This window comes from Mus musculus, chromosome 16, assembly GCF_000001635.26.
Source record: "Mus musculus strain C57BL/6J chromosome 16, GRCm38.p6 C57BL/6J".
In the NCBI taxonomy this organism is placed as follows: domain Eukaryota; kingdom Metazoa; phylum Chordata; class Mammalia; order Rodentia; family Muridae; genus Mus; species Mus musculus.
Genome location: NC_000082.6, coordinates 46,015,006 through 46,033,084, shown reverse-complemented (window position 1 = coordinate 46,033,084; position 18,079 = coordinate 46,015,006). Strand labels below are relative to the sequence as shown.

Below are 18,079 nucleotides of genomic sequence, written 5' to 3'. Positions count from 1 at the left end.
ACACACCTGTAATCCATGTACCCAGAAGGTGAGGGCAGGAGGAGCAAGAGTTCAAGACCAGTGTTTACTACATAAAGAGTTTGGTGCTAGTCTGAGCTATATGAAGATCCTGTCTACACACATACACACACACACACACACACACACACACACACACACACACACACACACAAACTGAAGTATACAGTTATGTTCTGTACAGAAGTATCAAAGTTAACTCTGTAGTGTACATGTCTTCACCACCACCTTCATTTTTACTAGGAAAAAGCCATATAGACATGTTATGACCAGTTTCTGAGTCACCCTGTCTTCTACAGCATTGATATACAGACAAAGCAAGTTTCTCATGTCTTTGCACCATTATCACACCTTGACAATGATCTTGGCCATGTAACTTGTTCTGATCAATGGAATATTATAGTATATGACAAAGTCAAAGTGGGAAAACTGAAAGCATGTTGGAATTATTCACTTTTTTAGAAAAAGATTTATAATTTATTTTATGTAAACAAGTGCTCTGTTTTCATGCACACTAGAAGAGGGAATCAGACTCCACTACAGATGGTTGTGGTCCACAATGTAGTTGCTGGGAACTGAACTCAGGACCTCTGGGCGAGCAGTCACTGCTCTTAACTACGAAATTATCTCTCCGGCCCTATTCTCTTGTGTTTTCGCATTGCTATGAGACATGTTCAAGATACCTTGATAATACAGAGAACAAGGTGAGAAACTCATGGTATAGAACAGACCCATTAAGTCAAGCCTAGGCGAGACCATCCAACTCCTCAGTTATGACATCATGGGTCACATAAACTAAATATTTGCATATCACAGAAATTTTATGATTGCCATATAACATTGTTGTAGCAATATTTAACTTGTATATACAGATCAGGAGATGTGTATATACAAGTTATTAATGGCAAACACTCACGCTTAGGGATAAAGAGTATTCCCCAATCAAAGACCAGCTCTTTCTCTGATTTAGCCTACATTTTATTTCTAAGTGAAGAAGATATCTTGCCCTTACCAAATTCACTTTGTATTCTAAGTCTTTAAAATCACAGGATCCTTGACAAGGGGTGAAGGTAAAGGTCATTTTACAAATAAAGGGGTAAAGGGTCCACTGCATTGACTCTCCCAAGGTCACACAACTGGAAGAAGCAACACCAATGTGATGGCCCAGTTCTCTCCTTCCCACCTCCTGTCTTTGATTGTGTCCATACCCCTTTTATTTTCACTCCAGAGATGGCTTGTTTCCTATAGGTTTAAGTTACTACTGATTTTTTAACTATCTAGACAATTTATTTCAAAAATTGTGACAGAAAACAGAACAGAACAAAGGCAGAAACAGTTGTTGCCCCAAGGATGGGATGGCCTAGAAAGAAGGGGAAATGAGTAGGTAAACAAAAAAAGAGAATAATTAAAACCGGAAGGTGAACAGAAAGTCTAGAAAAGATTACCAAGGTTAGAGATGATGTAAGAGTGTTTCTCAAAGGTTCCAAACAAAGGAGATTCTTGGAAGCAGATTTGTCTTGAACCCAGAGGCTGACTCTGCAGAAACCTAGAGACTTATCTTCTGAGGCAGGGGCAAAAACAGTGTGACTGAGCTGTGGACAGTAGCACGAATGACTATGCCAATAACAAGAGGATGAGAATCACCTGCAGAGGCAGCTGCAATGGCAAGTGAGAGTAAGCTCCACGGAATGAAAGCCACAAACCAGCAGAAATGGGAGGACTCTCCAGCCGGAAACAAGGGGCCAGAAAGTAGGGAGAATGCTATTCAGCTCCAGCTCCTGCAAGGCAACCTCTGTCCAGATGCTGCAGTTACTAATAAGGCTGCATTCCGCATGCAGAGGGCATTGCCAGCAGGACCTCGGCAGCTGAGAATACTTCTGAAACTTATCCCACCAAGTGTAATTGAGGATGAATCTTGAGATTAGTCACAGAAAAATTAACATAGGAAAAGAAATGAAAGAATCTAATGTTTGTTCCCCAGAGAGCCTCTAAAACCCTTTAATCACAGTTCAATTATTTGTGATTCTGTGTGTGTGTGTGTGCATGCTGAAATTGTGATGGGTGGGGGTTGTGAGAACCCAGTCTAACAAAACCAAAAACAACAAACCAGATATCAAGATATAAACAAAACAAGGGTGGGGCCCAAAACAGACACTCTTGATAAATGCCAGGAACCAGTGCCCATTTGCCCTGAATTTTGTCAAACTATTTCTGATTTATTCTCTCAGGAAAACATATCACTAAATAAAACTGGCAACAAGGGCTGGGGATGTATTTAACTTGTAGAGTGCTTGTGCAGAATGCTGTAGGCCCAGGGCTTCAGTCCCAAACAATGCATAAACAGGATTGTGGTGGTGCACGTCCATAGTCTACACACTCAACAAGTTGACCCAAGAGGATCAGAAGTTCAAAGTCACCTTCAGTACGTGGTGAGTTTGAAGCCAGCCAAGGCTACTTGAAGATTCCTGTCTCAAAACCAAGCAAAAAGAAAGATAACATCAGAAGCAGCATTCTGGCACTCATCTATTAACAAGCCATGTTCAGAAGCACCTGAACAAGTGGGTCAAGGACACAGTGTCAGGCATCTTAATTTTGTCATGCATCTAACCCACTAACGTAAGGATGGTGCACAGGAGTTGGTGTCTGTGTGCAAGATTTCTTCTTACACACACACACACACACACACACACACACACACACCGTGAATAATAATAATAATAATAATAATAATTAATAATAATGTGAGTGATAATTAATAACACGGTAATTAATTTTAAATTAAGAAAATGCCCCGTAGACATGCCACAAGTCAATTTGACGGAAGTAATTCTTAACTTGAGGTTGCCATTTCCCAGGTATGTTGACATGAGTTAACAATGAAAGCTAATGAGATTGCTGTCAAGGTTGGGAGGGTGGGCACATTCCTGTATTGCTGAAGATAATGCAGAATGGCATAGATGCTTCTGAGAGGTATTTGACAACATCTAACAAAACTGTGTTTTCATTTCCCCATTGGCCTGGCAGTTCCTCAGGAGGAGCTCGCCTCAGGTTCTCCATACTGACAAACTGTATAGACATGGCTTATTCTTGGCATCACTTTCTGTACTTGGTAAGTATAGGAAACCATCTGAATATCTAAACATATGAGATTGGCTGGATAAACTATTATAAATACTTAAAATGGAGTGATGTTGTGCTTGTCAGATTCTTGTTAGTGTGACAAGTATCTGTAATAATCAACTTGCGAAGTAAAAGGGGCTTGATTTGTCTCTCAGCCTATCGCATCTGAGCCTGTCGTGAAGAAGCACATCATGGCAAGGCGTGGAGTGTGACAAATTTCTCCCTCTTTAGCCAAAACTCAAAAGGCAGGCAGAAAAGGGGAGTCTGGGGGTTTAGTCCTTTATAAGCAGCATACTCCCTAAGGAGATAATAGCTACCTTTTAGAGGCCACCTCTCAAAGCTCCTAGGGACTATTCATTTTACACATAAGCCCCTGGAGACATTGAAAATAAAACTACAGCAAGTAAGCAGCTCCTGAGAGAGAGAAAGAGAATCTTATCAACTGAGAAGAAGTAATTTTTATGAGATATTACTAGCTGAAAACAACAAAGTCCAAAGAATATGTTATGTTTTCTTTATATATAATGAAGGAAGAATGAAAAAAATATTTAATATTTTGTTGCATCTATACTTATAATGGTTCAGCTTGTAGTTTTCAACTTTACAATGGTAATTTTTCAGTTTTATGATGATGTGGGAGCAATATATGTTCAGTTGGAATCTTATTTCAAATTTTGAGCTCTTCCTGGAAGAGAAATACTCAATGTGCTGTTTTCTGGTGATACTGGTCAACTCCAGTGAGGTGCAATGACCAGTTACCTGTATTCTCCACCCAGGTAGCAGTGAAGACCCTATACTGTTCTATGGTACCAAGTCACTCTGTTCAATGCATTAGCTGTGTTGAGTGTACTTTGAAATTGTGTTATTCCAACTGATCATAGGTTTATTAAGAGATAAGCTGCTTATGTAGTCATATGTTAGCAGAAGGAAATGAAGGAAAAATAAACCAAGAAAATCATGGGGTTGCTTCTCTGTAAAGATAAAGGAAAGACTGGGTTGAAATGGGAAGGGGATGTCTACACTTCTCAGCATACTTTTATTGGATAGAAATATGTTAATATCTGACCCACTCAAATAATAAAATTAAAAACAGAACAAGGAATGTAAGCAAGAGCATCGAATGAAAATGGAAACAGACTAATCCACTTGCATTTCAGATAAATACCACAATCACAATGAAAGGAAAGAAGGAAGAACTAATCCAAGCATTTAGGCAGTCAATACTTATCACTCATTCTCATTTTGATGTTGGGTAGAGGTGAGAGAGAAACGGGAAAACTGGAAACAAATCTAGAATCCTTTGTAATAAGGTTTATTTTTGTTTGGCTGTGGTTATACCAGCAAAGCAAAATTTTAAACTACTTTGTATATATAATAGAACTGAGTGAATATATAAATATATTGCTGTTGAGAGTTCCCGTTCTGACTCTGGGAGAAGGTACTGATAATCGTGAAATATGAAAAGGAACAACAACAAAAAAAGCCTGTATAGATATAGGAATGGGCTCAACCTAGACCCAGTAAGAACTTACTACTTCCTTAGTAATATGTGTGTGTATGTGTGTGTGCATGGTTATGTGTATGAGTACATGCATAGTTGAAGATTCATAGTTGCTCTTCTCAAATAACATACCTTGAGGCCCATCTTGAGGTTCATCTGTATCTTATGCTGCTGTTGTACATCTTAGCCAAATCTCGTGTGTGTGTGTGTGTGTGTGTGTGTGTGTGTGTGTGTGCATGGGTGTAGCTGTGTATATGAAGAGAGACTAACTCATGCGATCCTGTCCTCTCCTATTTCACGTCAGTCCCAGAGATCAAATAGGTCAGAAGGTCTGGTGACAAGCATGTTTTTCTGCTGAGCTACATCAGCAACCTCTAACATAATTTTATACTGAAAAGAATATGTCATAGAATTTCTCATAGAAATACCTAGTCAAAAATAACTAGGCATAAATAGGTCTAGAATGTCCATTTGGAATGATATCAGACAATAACATAGTCCAAAAGTATTTCAAAACAATGAAGGAAGCAGCCTGAAGGGAATCCACAAGACAGCCCTATGATAATTTGAATGCCAGTATAATTAAGCATAATAATGGTTTCAAAACCATTGGGTAAAAACAAGGATTCATAAATCTCTTGCCAGTCAGCTGATTGGGGCATGTTGCACTATTTCATTGGAAATTGTGTATGGCTGAAGGGCAGCTTCCTCAGGTTTGGGAGTCACTCAGGCCACTGAGTAACAAGGGCTCATGGACCAAAGTAACAACAGGCTTAGAGTTTGAAGTCTCTGAGTTCTGAAAACCAGTGACAATTGATGGTACTTAGTTCCTTAAGAAGGATCCAGTTCCTTTCAGACCTGCCACACAAATTATTGCCAAAAACAGGCACAGACATATATGGCAGGTAAGCAAGTGAGATCACAGTAGACTACTGAAAGTAGCCTGGGAAGTGTGAGGGGTGTCCTAGAATTGGAAGGTTATCATTTTGTAGTCATCACAATAACTGAAGCACTCTAGAATCATTCAAAAATGCTAAACCAAGGAGGAAGTCTGAGTGAAGAACAGGATATTTGTATGGTTTCTGTCTTCCTGTAGATGCTCATTATGGGCAGCAGAAGAAAAAGAAGCAGTAGAGACATCAAACACCTACCTGACCATGGTATGTCTCCACCAAAGGACACAGAAATACTGTGCCCCCCCCCCACCTGTCTGTCTAGGAGGCACACATCTCCCATGCAGTCTTAGGACAGAGAAGGAAAACACTAACTCCAGCCACAAAGTAACACCCCATTAAGACATGAGAAACAACCAGGTAAGAGGGAAAAGGTGCTTTGGTTTTGTCTTTGAGATGGCCCAATGTCCGACTGAAATAGACAAAGAGAGTGAGGGTTTATTTAGCTCACAGGTTCACAGGTCTGCATCCATCACTCTTGGCTACAGTGAGCCCATGACACAGGAGGCAAAACATCATGGCAAATGGGTAAAATTTGGCAGTGACTTTTCATTTCACGGCAGACAGAAAGATTAACAGTGTGGACCAAGCCTAATACTAGGAATTCCCAAGCACCCACCTCCTCCAGCCAGTCCTCAGTTCCTAGAGTTTTAGAACATCCCATGATAGCACTACTAGCTAGACACCTAAGCTTGGATACAGGAGTCTGCAGAAGACATTACTTATTCAAATCAGAATAGAGGAGGGTTATATTTTTCAAAAGTGTCACTATCTAAAAGACAAAAAAAATCTTCTAAAAATATTTTAGATAGGGAGAGAGAGAGAGAGAGAGAGAGAGAGAGAGAGAGAGAGAGAGAGAGAGAGAGAGAGAGATTGCAAGACTGGGTCTTCTGCTAAAAAGGGAGAAATACTATGAAGAGCAGTGTTAGAGCAGCTGAGAACAATACAGTGTGGGCTGAAGACCTGCAAGACTTGCACTACCAACTTGACTGTTGCTATGCTAAGAGGGCGTTACTACTTGTAGGAAATATGTATTGAAATATTGAATGTCAAAGGCATATGCATATACACAAATCATCGCATGGGTGCCTTTGCATGGTCTGCTTAAACATATACAAATACACACATCCACAGCAGAGAAGGAAGCAAATGATGTGAGGGGAACAAACTATTTAAAGAAAAACAGTCTAACCTGGGACTAGGAAAACATTGCCTTACTTATACTTATTTATTTCAGTCCTGTTCTAAGTTTGAAACTATTTTCAAATACAAATTTGTTTTGTTTTGTTTTCGTTCCAAGAGAGGGAACTCAATATGCTACCCAGGGTAGCCACAGAAAGTATAATCCTCCTGTCCCTAGCTCCCAAGTCCTGATAGGAAGTTTGAATAAAAAGTGCCTAAGCAAGGACCTAAGAGAAGATGTTTGCTGATTCACAAATAGCCTATTTCTCCAACATCAAGAGTCAGGCATGAAGGCCTGTTTCTTTGGGCTGAGCCTTCTGAGGGAGCATTCCCTGGTCTCTGAGCATGGCTTCATCAGAAAGTTCAGAAGGACATGAAGGAGGCTTTATCTGGCAAGCTCATCCTTTTCCTTTCATTTCTGAGTCTTGTTCTGCCCTCGGCACTGGCTGGGATCCACCAAAACTTCAATCATTTTTTTTCTTTATTTCTTAAGGAAATGAATACTGTTCTTTGATTTTCCTAAAACTCCAGGACAGACTTAGCCTCTCCCCCACTAAACTATTTCATATCAAAAGAAGCTAAGCTGTGTCTGGCCAGCCTTCACCCAAACCCTGTGGCAATGCTTTTTGTTGCTACCTTAGTGGGGACTATGGAAACAGGGCACAGTTTACATCAGCCCCACAGCAAGATTCCTATACACACACACACACACACACACACACACACAGAGAGAGAGAGAGACAGAGACAGAGACAGAGAGACAGAGATACAAAGACAGAGAGAGGAAGAGAGACAGACACACACACACACACACAGAGAGAGAGAGAGAGAGAGAGAGAGAGAGAGAGAGAGAGAGAGAGAGAGAACAGTGGAAGCTGCCTGCAGTTCAGAGCACCTACAAGTACCCAAGTGGAGCTAGGAACAGGCTCTGTAGTCACTTTCCCTTCTCCTCCTAGAGACTGTCTTAGTCACTGTGTTCTATTGCTGTAAAGAGACACCATGACCATTGTAACCCTTATAAAAGAAGCATTTAGTTGGAACTTGCTTAGAGTTTCAGAGGGGAGTCTAATATCATCATGGGAAGCTTGGTGGCAGACAGACAGACATGGTGCTGGAGAAGTAGCTGAGAGCCACATCCTGCTCCATTGCTAAGGACCAGCCTTGGCTTGGTTGGGGATTCTGAGAGAAGGGGTATCTGGGAGTGGCCAAAACAAATCAAAGTCTAATTGTGAGTCCAAGTTGATGGCCAGACCTCTGCTGGAGTCAACTTTCTAGCGTGTTTTCTCTCTGTTCTGCATTCTTTCTGATTTGCTTTCTCTAGAAATCTCTAGACAGCTCTGTCTCTATCTATGTTCTGCTTGAGACAGTTCTCCAAGAAGTTCTCTCTTGATATTCTAAAACCTTTTTTCTGGAGAGCTCATCTCCTGCAGATCATAAACCCAGTTTTTTTTTATTTTGCATACCAATCCAGTCATTTATTTCAGGTTACCTTTTAATTATCCTAAGAATCGGAATCTGGCGACCCTAGCCCATTAGTTCTTAGGAGACAGCAAGCAACTATTCTCTTTCAACGTTGCAAAAGAATTCAGAGACCGTCCTGCTTCTATTAAGCACAGACTATAAGCTAGATCATAGGACCCTGTCCTGAAATTACCATTTCTTTCAAACCTGAGCCTGGACTCATTGTTTCCCAGGCTGACCTTGAACTCAGGAATCTGCCTGCCTTAGTATCTTTCTGACAAGCTGGCTCCTAGTGTAGTTACCTCTGTTCCTTTAGAGTCATAAAGCCCCTCGTAATTCATATCACATCCTTATGTATAGTTGAGAAGTTATATATTTTCAAACTCACCATTTTAGAGTTCTTGTCCACAGCCTTAAGGGCTGTCCTGAAGGTCCCAGCATTTACCATTTTGCTGAGACATTAGCCACACCTTCATCTCCTGGACTCGTCCAGACTGATTCTGGACTCAGATCATGACGTCATTAACATTAACAGGGAGCACATTCCTTGAAGGAAAAATATAAAGATATATACATTGTTATACAAACAAGCTTTATGTCCATGGTAGTCATTCACACTCATGGAAGCCCACACCACTGGCCCTGTCCGAGGGGCAGGAATCATATCATCCTGTCCCCATCAAGACTATGTTGGACTCAGAAAGTCTCATCCATAGGCAGTAGGCAGAGAGAGACACTGAGCCTGGGTTGGGCTTTGAAACCACAAAGTCCACATCGAGTAACACACTTCCTCCCACAGAGCAACACCTTCTAATCCTTCTTAAGTAGCGCCACTGCCTTATGACTACGCATTCAACCCTAGGATCCTATGGGGGCCATTCTTACTTAAACCACCACAAGACCTCTTTCCATCACCTGAACCTTTGGGGTATAGGGCTTGACCATTATTTATTTATGCAATAAATACTTGAAGTGCAGTGGCTGGGACTGCAGGTCAATTGAGTGCTTGTGTCGTGTGCATGAAGCCTGGACTCAATCTCCAGCACTTGATAGACCCCTTTAATCCCACCACTTGGAAACTGGAAGCAGGATAATAAGAAGTTTAAAGTGATTCTCAGCTATATATTGAGGCCAGCCTGAGATACGTGAGATCCAGTCTTAAATAAATAAAGAAGTCAATAAATAGGTAATAAATACTTAACGTGTATCTATACTCTATTCTACGGAAATGAAACTTTTGTTTGCCATTGCTGCTTTGGTATAAAAATGAATTTACTTGTTCTTAAATATGTATTTTACCTATTTGTATCTCTGTCCCTCTGTATATATGGTGATAAGAGGTTAAAACCAGAAGCAGGTGTTAGATATCTTGGAGCTGGAGTTACAGGCATGTCAGCTGCCACATGTGGGTTCGGGGAACCCGAGTTTAGTCCTCAGAAATCACACAGTGGAAGGAGAGAACTGACTCCAACAAGTTGTCCTCTGACCTCCACACGCACACACACTGTGGCACACCCCACCCCATCCCCCCTATACAGACACATGAAAGCAAGACATTCTATTAACAACAACAACAATAACAACAAGAGTGAACTCACTCATTCTGTCCTGAGGAAGCTGCCTTTGCACGTCTCAGCATCACTAGCATAGGGGTGAGACCTGGACAAGTGTTCCATAGAAACGTGATGGGAGTGAATGCTAGGAGAATGATTGACTGGGAAGAGACAAGTTCCTGGTGGAATAAATAATTAACAGGAATGTAGATGTGTCTCACCTGGGTAAGCTGAGCTCTGCTACTTTTGAGTGGATTAACAATTGCTTGTTCTGTCTTCCTACCTTTTTATTTTTGGTTTTGTTTTCCCAAGTAAGAATTTGTTTGGTTTTTTACAAACACAGTCGCAAATGTTTAGGACACAAAAATCCCCAGGAAAGTTTACTTAGAGGATGGGAAGTACTATGCCCCAGAGGATCTGAACAGGCTTGGCTTCTGAGCCAGGAACCAACAGGAAACATCCCCCTAGTGCTGGCTCCCTGGTGCTGGCTCCAGGTTTAGACCTGTTGGGGTATTTGGAAACTGCATGGCAATCTTTATGTGTGAAGTGAGGCTTCAGTACCAGCAGGTGGCTCCCTAGCATCTGAAATCACAGTTTTTGCCCAAGTGCTAAGGGCTTTCAAGCGTGAGATGTTGGGTGGGTCTGGCTAACAGGGATAAGACAGGATAGGAGGAAGAAGACAAGATATGAAAACAAACGTTACCACCATCAATATGGGGGAATCTCCTTTAGAGTATTCTGTAGTAACACTCTGTTATTGCTAAAGGAAATGCTCTATGAAACGAAAACTTGTTATGCCAGACACATTTGAAGAATACAAAAGCTCAAAGTCTCTGATTGGCTACCGAGCTTACAAATGTAGCCAGCCACTGGCACATCTGGCTCTGTCTGCGGTCACAATGGTGGACCACAAACACAGGGTGGGCATGTGGTAAGAGCCTATGACTATTTCCTGCCTAAGACACTGCTATCTTACCCCAAGTGTACAGCCAGCCCTGGTGGAATCAGGGGCTGAGTCACAGTAACAATCAAGCAATTTTTTGGGGGGGGGTCCAGACCTGATAACAAAATAAGTGGACCAAACACCATTCCTCTGCCTCATGGTCAGGCATGTGTGTGTTCCTGTATACTTCTGTGCTTTCTTTTCTCCTCCTAAGGTCCACCGCTGCTACGGTGCTGACATTCTTCCTAGAGGTAATTGCTGCTGCCTGTATGTCCCCAGCACCACTCCAGTTAGATACTCGGGTCTCCATTACACAGGAGATTTTGCTGTTCCTTTGAACGAGAGGGAGAAAGTTGGAAATGACTTGGAATAAACTTTATTGAGGTGGCAATGACAAAACAACAACAAACGAGTTGATACTACATCCTAGCTCCTCATTTCAGTATCTTATCCTCTCCCCACCTTCACAGAGGGAAAATACATATATGAAGTGGGGGAGGGAGGAAGGGACAGACAGACAGATTGACTGTCTGAGACACACACACACACACACACACACACACACACAGAGAGAGAGAGAGAGAGAGAGAGAGAGAGAGAGCACTGTAGAACCCAGAGTCTCACATAGCCTCCTCACTCATTGCAAGCAATAACTCTGGACTGGACATACCTGGATCCCGATTCTGTTTGAAATCTATACTTTTTTTCCATCCTAGCACAAAGCCTGAGTAAGCTATGGTATCTTTTACCCAGGAAGCCAAAGACAGCCCCAATACCACTAGGACAGTATATTTTCTCTAAGAATCTTTGAATGCTTTCAGTTATGTAAGACTCAGGCTAGGTATCCTGCCAAGCAGACTTAGCTGAATGGTAAGCCATTTAGGCAGCTGCCCTGGAGCGCTCATGCATCATTTATAGCCTGAATTCAAACCAAACAAACACACTGGCTTCAGAATCTAGATTCTTTACAATATATAGTGTAGCCTTTAAGGAGGGGCCAAGTGCTATGGTCACCTTCTCAGGTCTCCATTAAGTTCCTTACTCAAGTCTGGAGAGAACATTGCAGAGAACAAAATCTGTAGATGGAATCTGTAGGGTAGGAACAGGCTTGGCCTATAAAAGATTGACGATGCTTTAAAGTATTGGAATATAATTTAAGAGGTTGTCTGGCTGCCCACCCAGGTCCTAGAATTACAGGTTCTTGGAAGAAATGAGTAGGGCAAGCAGCAGAGTTAAGGAAGCCCGTGTGTTTGCTGCCAAGCTCTCCCACTTATTTTTGCTTAGATAGTTGTTTTCAATCATTTCCCTAAACGATTTTTTTCATTATTTACCAGTCTGCTACAGTAATCATTCTACTATACCGTGTAATTTTATTTCCCTTCGTTCTAAAAACTCACAACAGTTTCTTTCATCTGAAGAAAAGGGCAAACTCTTTAATGCGCTTTGGTGGTAAACAAGCCTTGCCTGATTTATGATAATGATAGGTGACACAGAGTGGGGAGCCCTCGGGTCATAGTGACGAGCCTTGGAGACACAACTCTGCTCCCAAGGAACTGGGAGGTATTCACCCTCCAAGCAGCAAAAGTCTGAGGTCCTTAGGCTGTTGTGAAGGTTAACTGAAAGTCCTAGGGTTGTGTGTCCATTCATTCTCACGTGCTATTCCGCTGTGACTTTCTTCTAAAACTCCATGTCCTGGCTTTGCTTATGTTTTCTCCACTGGACCTGTCTTTCTACTCTACCCCACCCCCACTTTCCAGGAGCAGCTCTTCTTAGAACCCAACTTCTTCCTTGAATGCCTCCTATGTCCTTTGCCCCTTCCTTCCTCTCATTCTATAACCTCTTTTCTTTGTCCTCAAAAGTCTAACAATACACCATTTTTTGTTTGTTTTTTTCTTTCTCTCTGTCTCTCTGTGTGCATGTCTCTCTGTCTCTGTCTCTGTCTCTCTCTCTTGTTTTCTTTTTGTCTACTAATTATGCACTATCTGGGAGCTATTTAGCTTTCTCTCTATTCCTGCAATCTGTCAGAATGATTTGGACATAGTAAGCACTCCAGTTAGTAGTAATTATTCATTAGCATTAACCTACTTTCACCTTTTGTTTCTCCTACTAGGCTCCTGTCCCCTCGACAACTTTGACTACATAGAATCACTAAAACATTAACTACTCAACTTCTGAATACTAGTTTTTTAGTCTAAAAGTTATGTTTCTATGTCTATCATCTAGTTTTCCTTGTCATTGTTGTTGAGCAACAGAGTCTCTCAAGTTATAGACCTTCGTGACCTGGAACTCACTATCTAGCCTACATCGGCCTTAAACTCTTGGTCCTACTGACTCAGCCACCCAAGTGGAAGATTACAGGCATAATCCACTGCGTAGAGATCATTGGTGCTTCCTTAACATTCCTTGTGAGGCAGGCTAGAACAACCTGGGAGGGGAACGAGTCTGCTTCCTATGCTTGTTACTGGGAATCAAGCATGGGGAGCCAGACCAACCCAAGACTTTCTCAGAGGCTCTCATGAAAGGACAAAAGGAACTTTACTTCTGTGCCCTTGCCCAGGAACAGCCTTGGCAGGGCTGTCTGATGAGAGAGATAGCACCTCATTGGCATCAAGGTTGCAGCTTCTGGGGACCTGACTGTTTCCCCTAGGCTACTGCTATTTCTTATTTCTTATCACCCCTGCCTCTCCCAATCAACACCTTAGCATTCAGGGCCCTTATTCCTACTGGTTCAGGATAATCAGGAAAACTTCCCAAGCTGGATGTGGTGGCCATACCTGTAAGACTTATGAGTCTGACCCTGGGGAATCAGGAATATCAGGAGTCCAAGGTCCTATTTAACTACATAGTAAACTCCAGAGTGTACTTGGCTTTTTGTGACCCTTTCTAGAAAGAAAGAGAAAAAAGAAGCACGTAGGAGAGAGAGGGAGAGGGAAAGACAAAAAAAAAAAAAAGACAAAGGAGGGAGTGGAGGGAAGGAAAAGGGGGAAAGCTTCAACCCAATCAGGATTGTAAGCAGCCTGCCTGGCAGGAATGATTACAGTCTAGAGATACCAGTACCCCTCTCTTTGGCTATCAGGCTATTGAAGCAAGAGCTATAATTTTCATCTCTGGAGAAGGATGTACAACTTGCCAGGTGACGTTGCAGGAGACATTTGGGGCTGAGACAATTTGGAAGAGTGGGAGCACAAAACTTGTCTGAATTGCTTAGTGTGCATGTTTGTTACCTTCTGTTTACAGCTTATTCTCATCAGGACCCTGACGATGAACTTACTGGGGGTGAAGGGGTGTCACTGGATCCCCTTTAACACCTTCCAAGGTATATGGCCTCATTGAATAAATCTTCCTTCGCCTCTATTCATTATTATTTTGGCTTGTTTAATTAGTTTATCAAGAACAGGGGCTGAACTTGGCATAGGCTGTGACCTTATATACAGTAACAAGATTTGAATCATATTTAGAGTCAAAACAGTCTATTGATTTCTGTGGTGGATAGTTTTAATTGTTAATTGGACACAGTTCAGAATGAGCTGGGAAGGACTCTCAGAGAGGAAGTGTCTTGATTAGATTGGTTTATGGGCCTATCTATTGGGGGCTATCTTGGTTATGTTAAGTAAGGTGGGAATATCTGCCCACTGTAGGTGGCACCATTCCCTAGGAAGGGAATTCTGAACGGTGTGAGAGTAGTAGGAGAGTTGAATGCTAGTATGTTTGCATTAACTAATTCTTTGCTTTCTGCTTTTAACTATGGGTATAATGTGACCAGTTCTTTCTAGCTCCTGTAACTTTTCTGCTCTAATGGAATATAACCTGGAATTGTTAGCAAAAAGAAACCCTTTTCTCCTAAGTTGCTAAATACCTTTAAAAAAAAAAAAAAACAACCTAACTTAGGATATTTTATCACAGTAATAGGATATGACACTAAGACAACTCGTTATGCATAGTGAAGATTCCTTTGACCTTTTTCACCTATGTTTTAGTTTATCAGAAACCACATTATGAGTATTAATAATTTTCCAAAAAGTCCTAGCTGGGTATGGTGGTTAATGAGAATGAGCTCAAAACTTGAGTAACTACAGTAGGAGGACAACCTTGAATTCCAGGCCAGCCTCGGCTATATAGTAAATTCCAAGATAGTCTTATCTACAAGTGTTAAAACACTTCCTTAAAAAGGGTGGGTATGGTGCTCACTTTGGCAGCGCATATACTAAAATTAGAATCATACAGAGAAGATTAGCATGGCCCCTAAGCAAGGATGACACACAAATTTGTGAAGCATTCCATATTTTTATAACAGAAAAAAAAAAACCAACACAAAGACGGAAACCACTCCCTAGAAAAAGCAAGAAAGTAATCCCTCAACAAACCTAAAAGAAGACAGCCACAAGAACAGAATGCCAACTCTAAAAACAAAAATAATAGAAAGCAACAATTACTTTTCCTTAATATCTCTCAATATCAATGGACTCAATTCCCCAATAAAAAGACATAGACTAGCAGACTGGCTACACAAACAGGACCCAACATTCTACTGCTTACAGGAAACCCATCTCAGGTAAAAAGACAGACACTACCTCAGAGTGAAAGGCTGGAAAACAATTTTCCAAGCAAATGGTCTAAAGAAACAAGCTGGAGTAGCCATTCTAATATCGAATAAAATCGACTTCCAACCCAAAGTTATCAAAAAAGACAAGGAGGGACACTTCATACTCATCAAAGGTAAAATCCTCCAAGAGGAACTCTCAATTCTGAATATCTATGCTCCAAATTCAAGGGCAGCCACATTCATTAAAGAAACTTTAGTAAAGCTCAACGCACATATTGCATCTCACACAATAATAGTGGGAGACTTCAACACACCACTTTCATCAATGGATAGATCATGGAAACAGAAACTAAACAGGGACACAGTGAAACTAACAGAAGTGATGAAACAAATGGACTTAACAGATATCTACAGAACATTTTATCCTAAAACAAAAGGATATACCTTCTTCTCAGCACCTCATGGTACCTTCTCCAAAATTGACCACATAATTGGTCACAAAACAGGCCTCAACAGATACATAAATATTGAAATTATCCCATGCATCCTATCAGACCACCATGGACTAAGGCTGATCTTCAATAACAACATAAATAATGGAAAGCCAACCTTCATGTGGAAAATGAACAACACTCTTCTCAATGATACCTTGGTCAAGGAAGGAATAAAGAAAGAAATTAAAGACTTTTTAGAGTTTAATGAAAATAAAGCCACAACATACCCAAACTTATGGGACACTATGAAAGCATTTCTAAGAGGGAAACTCATAGCGCTGAGTGACTCCAAAAAGAAACTAGAGAGAGCACACACTAGCAGCTTGACAACACACCTAAAAACTCTAGAAAAAAAGGAAGCAAATTCACCCAAGAGGAGTAGACGGCAGGAAATAATCAAACTCAGGGGTGAAATCAACCAAGTGGAAACAAGAAGAACAAGAAAAGGGAGACATAACAACAGATCCTGAAGAAATCCAAAACACCATCAGATCCTTCTACAAAAGGCTATACTCAACAAAACTGGAAAACCTGGACGAAATGGACAAATTTCTAGACAGATACCAGGTACCAAAGTTAAATCAGGATCAAGTTAATGATCTAAACAGTCCCATATCCCCTAAAGAAATAGAAGCAGTCATTAATAGTCTCCCAGCCAAAAAAGCCCAGGACCAGATGGGTTTAATGCAGAGTTCTATCAGACCTTCAAAGAAGATCTAATTCCAATTCTGCACAAACTATTCCACAAAATAGAAGTAGAAGGTACTTTACCCAACTCATTCTATGAAGCCACAATTACTCTGATACCTAAACCACAGAAAGATCCAACAAAGATAGAGAACTTCAGACCAATTTCCCTTATGAATATAGATGCAAAAATCCTCAATAAAGTTCTTGCTAACCGAATCCAAGAACACATCAAAACAATCATCCATCCTGACCGAGTAGGTTTCATCCCAGGGATGCAGGGATGGTTCAATATATGGAACTCCATCAACTTAATCCATTATATAAACAAACTCAAAGACAAAAACCACATGATCATCTCGTTAGATGCGGAGAAAGCATTCGTCAAAATCCAACACCCATTCATGATAAAAAGTCTTGGAAAGATCAGCAATTCAAGGCCCATACCTAAACATGATAAAAGCAATCTACAGCAAACCAGTAGCCAACATCAAAGTAAATGGTGAGAAGCTGGAAGCAATCCCACTAAAATCAGGGACTAGACAAGGCTGCCCACTTTCTCCCTACCTCTTCAACATTGTACTAATGGAGGCAGAGACAAAGGTTCCTCAAGCTGGCTGGCTTGATAGCTGGAATTGGTGAGCAGCAGGTCCAGTAAGAGACCCCAACTCAATGCATAAAGTGAAGAGCAACCAAAGAGGACGCCAGTGTTTACTTCATGGCACTTGTACCTGTATATACAACTGTACCTATATACACTCAAATATATATATATACACATGCAAAACAAACAAAAAGAAACAGAAAAGTGAAAATAATGACACACATGCTGGATAGTGTTATGTCAATTTGACACCAGCTTGAGTCATTTGAGAGGAGGGAAACTCAATTAAGAAAATGCCTCCATATGATTGGGCTTTAGGCAAGCCTGTAGGGCAGGGTTTGAGACCATTGTGAGTGGTGCCATCCCTGGACTAGTGGTTCTGGGTTCTATATAAACGCAGGCTGAGCATGCCATGGGGATCAAGCTATTAAGAAAAACCCTGCCTAGGACTGGATAGATGGCACTGATTGCTCTTCCATAGGTCCTGTGTTCAATTCCTAGCAACCACATGGTGGCTCACAACCATCTGTAATGGGGATCCGATGCCCTCTTCTGGTGCATCTGAAGACAGCAACAGTGTACTCATATAGATTAAATAAATAAATAAATCGGAAGGAGAAGGAGAAGGAGAAGGAGAAGGAGAAGGAGAAGGAGAAGGAGAAGGAGAAGGAGAAGGAGAAGGAGAAGGAGAAGGAGAAGGAGACAACTGCCATGGCCCCATGGCCCCTCCATTAGCCCTTGCGTCCAGGATCCAGGCCTACCTGATTTCCTTTGGTGATGGACTGTGATGAGAGAACATAAGCCTCCCCAACTTGTATTTGGGTTGTGGTATTTCATCATAGCAATAGTAACTCTAACAAAACAATACCAAACCAATTTTGCTTGATCTTTAAAACCTTTTGAGTAGTATAATTTCAAAAGCCACCAAAAGTCTGTAGATGTACTGGTTCATCTATTGATTCTAGTCAGGAGGCTGAGGCAGGAAAAGTGCCAAAAGTTGAAGGCCAGCTTAGGCTATGT

General features: G+C 41.3%; 1 long non-coding RNA gene and 1 other non-coding gene across 2 annotated transcripts; one reads left to right on the top strand and one right to left on the bottom strand.

Moving 5' to 3' along the window:
* Nucleotides 1-8,661: 8,661 nt before the first annotated feature.
* Gm31198 lies at nucleotides 8,662-10,889 on the bottom strand. The gene is made up of 3 exons (XR_384882.2): nucleotides 10,847-10,889; nucleotides 9,834-9,967; nucleotides 8,662-8,781 (listed from the first exon to the last, which is right to left on the bottom strand). It is a non-coding gene; the product is annotated as a predicted gene, 31198 (long non-coding RNA).
* A 4,022-nt stretch (nucleotides 10,890-14,911) lies between these two features.
* Nucleotides 14,912-15,018, top strand: Gm24754. Its single transcript, XR_003952050.1, has one exon. It is a non-coding gene; the product is annotated as a U6 spliceosomal RNA (small nuclear RNA).
* The last annotated feature ends 3,061 nt before the right edge of the window (nucleotides 15,019-18,079 follow it).